At 39.5% G+C, this 5,160-nt stretch overlaps 1 pseudogene; it reads left to right on the top strand.

Annotated features, from left to right (window-relative positions):
* The first annotated feature begins 2,046 nt into the window (after positions 1 to 2,046).
* On the top strand, positions 2,047 to 2,114 carry LOC128779574 (U4 spliceosomal RNA; annotated as a pseudogene).
* Positions 2,115 to 5,160: the final 3,046 nt, after the last annotated feature.

The raw sequence follows: 5,160 nt of genomic DNA, 5'->3' as shown, positions 1-5,160 counted from the left end.
GATTATGCTATTAGTTTTCCCAATTTCCCTCCCCTTTTCCCCCCTCCTCCCTGCACCCCTTAACTTCCAGCATTCCTCTCTCCCCTTAATTCATGTCCATGTGTTGTACATATAAGTTCTTTGAGTTCTCTGTTTCCTATACCATTTTTCATCTCTCGCCATCTATTTTGTGCCTACTAATTATGCTGCTTCTTCTCTGTACCTTCGTCCCCCTATTCTTCCCCTCCCCCTCCCTGCTGAAATCCCTCCATGTGAAGTTCATTTCTCTGATTCTGTTCGTGTTCTAGTTGTTTGCTTAGTTTTGGTTTTCTTTTCGGTTCAGTTGTTGATGTGAGTTTGTTGTCATTTCACTGTTCATAGTTGTGGATGTTCTTCAATTTCTTAGATAAGTCCTTTTAACATTTCATAGAATAAGGGCTTGGTGGTGATGAACTCCTTCAACTCGACCTTATCTGGGGAGCACTTTATCTGCCCTTCCATTCTGAATGATAGCTTTGCTGGATAGAGTCATCTTGGGTGGAGGTCCTTGCCTTTCATGACTTTGAATACTTCTTTCCAGCCCCTTTTTGCCTGTAAGGTTTCTTTTGAGAAATCAGCTGATAGCGTTATGGGCACCCGTTTGTAGGTAAATCTCTCCTTTCAGTTGCTGCTTCTAAGATTATCTCTTTATCATTAATGTTGGGTAACTTAATGATGATGTACCCAGGTGTGTGGTTTTACTATCATTCCATGCAAATTATTTTCTAAATCCAATTGTGATTTATTTTGGGGTGGTCATTTAGAAGTGTATTTCGTAATTTGTGAATGTAAGTACTTTCTAGTTATCTCGTTACTGATTTCTTGATTAATGGCAGTGAGAGCAAGAAATATGTGTGTGTGTGTGTATATATATATACACACACACACATAAACACATTTCAGTCCTTTAAAATTTGTTGGAACTTACTTTATATTACAATATGGTCAGTTTTTATAAACGTCTCCATGGTACTTGGAAAGCATCTGTAATCTGCAGTTTTGGGGTGTAGTGAAGTACTTGCGCACATTGAATGCTATTTGCTTCTCATGTTTTTTTAAAAATATTTTTTACTATATTTTTGTGGGCTTCATTGGTTCTGAAACAGAGAGAGTTTTGGTAAATCTCCTATAATGATTATTAGTCTATTTTTCTTTGTAGCTCTGTTCTATATAATTTTGAATTTATGTTATTAAGTGAATAAAAATTTGAAAGTAACTGATAAATTGAACTTACTGATATGAAGTACTCCTTTTTATATGTAGTGGGGTTTTGGGGTTTTTTTTGCCCCCAAGTCTACTATATGTGATATCATTTTGATTTGGTTAATGTTCGTGTACTATATTTTCCCCATTCTTTCACTTTAGATCTCTTGGTATGTTTCAGATAGCTCTGTTTTATGTTAGTTATGAGTGGATGGTAAAATCAATTAAAGAATTGATCTTGGTGGAGGATGTCATGTAGGGAGCCCAATAATTTTCCCGTTCAGTGGTTCCAGCACCTTGTATTATATCACAAATATTTTCCCACATATGTAAGGAGATATTTTTATCATAGAAAATAACCACGGCACCTCACATCATCGCTGCCTCATTTATGCTCTTCTGCGTGTGGGGTTTCTGACTCTCTCCTGTGAGTGAGGTTCTCCCGCCTATGCATATCTTACATTTGGCCATTTTCATTTGCTAACCTGTGTCCTACCTGTTGGATTATTAGACCAGCCCAAAGATTCCTGAGGTCACAGGAAAGGTTGTTTCCCCACCAGGTAAGCAAGCAGTCAGGTGTTTAATATGAGGTGAATTTGGGGAGTACATGTACGTCACCATTTACTTAAGGAAGATGTAACAATTTAAGTAAAGTAACTTATTCTCAGAACAGAATGGTTATATCAGTGAAATATGGAACAATGTTCTAATGTAGCTTGTGGATATACAACTTGTATTTGAAGTTTCAAAGGTGACAATGAAGAGGGCTAACATTTTGCACTTGGCACGTTGATTTTAAACTGGCTGTTAAGGAAGGGAAGGCTGAGCTTTGCGCAGTGGCAGTATCGTAGCCAATGAGGTTTATCTGAGGCGTGATTATTGCTGAAAGAAAGGGAAGACTGAGAAATTACTTAGGATTGTCATCTCATTTCTTCCTAAGAGGTTTAGTTGCCACAGTTTGGTTTAGGAAGAGAGCTTCAGCACCATCACCTCAGCTTCAGACAGTGACACTCCTAGCAAGAGCTTGTTGACCCTCTTACCGTCTCCTCGTGTCTTAAAGTTTTGGGAGTTGCCGAACAGAAATCAACCTGCCAGGTATGCTGGCTTTTTTCCTAAATTAGCTGCATGTCCCCCATTTCACCATTGAAATCTAAGACTCTGTTCTTCCATATTCCAAAATACCCTATATACCCAATATCACCTCAATTTATTTGGTATTCATTTGAATGTGAATTCCCCTTGTCCATGTATTAGACATTGAATACCTCCCATTAATCAGATTAATTTGATTTGATTGTCATCTTAGCTGTGAGAATGTAGAAGGTATGATAAAAAATAATTTTTTAATCCCCACAGGTTTGGTTATCCAGCCATGTGACATTCATGGCTGGGACAGTAACTTCTGGAAAGTGTAGTCTCTGAGAGATCATGGGCATCTCCTGGCGAAAGTAAGCATTATTATTATTTTTTGCTCCGTTGGCCTTTTTGGTCTATTTCTGCAGGGCTTGGTATAATTTAGTAGTGCTGGGAGTTATTTTCTTCTCTTGTATACTTACATTGGCATGAAAACCTGTTTCTGAGGCCAGCTGCTTGGAGTTAGAGATTCAGGAATGTTTTTTATGGGCTTCTGGCTCTGTTTACATTGTGAGGACTCGGTTCTGCTCCTGCATGTGGCAACTGGGCTTCATTGTCCAGATGTAATCCTGGAGTGTGGCTGTGGGGTCCTGGTTACAGATCTGGGTTCTGTTTCCTGGGTCTGTGGCCTGAGGCTGAATCTGTGTGTCTGGGATCTGGAGTCTCTTATGGTGTGGCTTCATGTCCTGAGTTGGTGTTTGTTGTTGATGTTGGTGCAGCTCTGGCTCTAGGGTCTGATGTATGGAACCTGGTGTCCAGGGTTCCCTGTCAGTCTCTGGTGTTGAGTGTCTGGCATTCAGGGTCCATGATCTGACCTGGGTTGTAGGGACGGTTTTGGGATTGGGGCCGGGGTGTGGGGTTCAGCTTTTGGTTCTGGGTCTGCTCCGGGGTCCAGGTTTGGACCCAAGGGCCTGTGTTCTGTCCTGAGTCTGTCTGTGGCATCTGGCATCTGCGAAGTGATGGTCATTGGCTCCAATTCAATGCCAGCAGGAGTTCCGGAGTTGGGGTGTGGGGAAGAAGGAAACGTCATGTAGTACAAATAGCTCCGTTTTGAAAGTAATGGTTGTGAGTGCAGCAAGGCTGTTAGGAAGCTCGGTATTGTTCCAGGTGAATCATGAGGCAGCACCTCTGTGGGTCAGCCCAGTGGTGGTGCTGCTTAGTTGTGAAAGCATCATGGTTGTGAGGGGGCCCTGAAGTGAGGCAGCCCCGGGGCAAGTTCCCCCTCACCGTGTGCTGCTCAGCGTTTCTCTGCTCTTTCTGGTCTGGTCCTGTCATTTACTCTCTGCTCGGCTGCACTTGCAAACAAAGAAACGCACATTGGAAAAAGGGTCCCTCCTAGTGAGGAGATCGGGGTGGGTGAGCAGAGAAAAGGCCTCTGGTGTTGTCACCAGAGCTGTGTAGGTTATTTTTATTCTTAAATTATGCCAAGTTTTCCTCTTTTACCTTCTCTCTCCCTCTCTCCCTCTCCCTCTCTCTCTCTCTCTCTCTCTCTCTCTTTCTCTCTCTTTACCCAAACTGAGACTGCCTTTTTTTGTGGCAGCTTACTTAAATTATAGAGAAAAATAAAAATTAATTCAAAATACTACCCAAACAGGTAACAACTGCTATTGTTTTAACTATATACCCTTCCAGACATCTCTCCTTGCCTATTTCCATTCTTCTACTTTCTCTGGATTTAATTTATTTTTCTGGGTTTGTAATATGGATACAGAACATGTGAATTTGCAACTGTTTCCCACTAATGTGCAGATTTGTTACTGTGTTTTCACATACATTTTTTAATGCATTATTTTAAATACTCAGTTGGAATGATTTTTTAACTTCAATTGTGATTCATTTTGAGGGATATTTAGAAGTGTATTTCATATCTTGTAATTGTAAGAATTTTCTGGTGACATTTACAACTGACTTCTAAATTATCTACAGTGAGAGCAAGAAACTTCATGTAATTTCAATGCTTGGAAATTTTTTAAAAACTTTATTACAATATGGTCAATGTAAAAAACGTTGTAAGCATGCATCTCTGCTTCCATCTCGTGGTCATTTTGGGAATAACACCTCAGGGCCGGCCAGCAGGAAAAGCTGTGTATAGTCGGTTATCTGTGAATGTTGTATCCAATTTGCTGCTCATGGTGTTTCTCATATTCTCATTGAATTTTTTTGAGGTGGTCTCTTGTTTCTGAAAGAGGAATGCTGTATTCCTGATGAGATAGGTTTGTTAAATCTATTAGGATTATAAATTTTTGTTTGTGTCTGTGTTGTATATAATTTAAGTTTATGATATTAAGTACATGGTGCATTTGGATATTCTGGGTAAATTAAAGTTTTTGATAGGAAGTACTCATCCTCTGTAGTCATGCTTTTTACCTTCAAGTCTACTGCATGTTATTATGTAATTTTCATGTGGTTTATGTTTCCATAATACAGGGTGGGCAAAAGTAGGTTTAGAGAGACCAAGCTTAATGTTGCTTTATTATTTAATAATTATGATGTTTTTTTTCCATGTGAACAACTGTAAAGCTGCTTTTGCAGCATCCTGTGTATCTGTTCCCATTCTTTCACTTTCAATCTTCTTTCACCCTATGGTTTAGGTAATTGACATGTTCTTCCAGTTTGTGTCTTTTCTTTTTATTGTCTGAACAAGTTCTTTTTCAGAGTTGTCCTTAATTTTATAAAGTATATACTATTAATGTATTTTTTCATTAAACAGCATGTTCACAAGTATACTTGATTCCTGGCTGTTTTGGTTGAAATGGACCACTAAAAATGAAACCTACAGATGAGGGGCGGGGCCTGTCTGAGGTC

The sequence above is a fragment of the Desmodus rotundus genome, chromosome 11 (assembly GCF_022682495.2).
Source record: "Desmodus rotundus isolate HL8 chromosome 11, HLdesRot8A.1, whole genome shotgun sequence".
Classification (NCBI taxonomy): Eukaryota; Metazoa; Chordata; class Mammalia; order Chiroptera; family Phyllostomidae; genus Desmodus; species Desmodus rotundus.
Note: the sequence above shows the minus strand (reverse complement) of the source record. Positions and strands in the feature narration are given on the sequence as shown.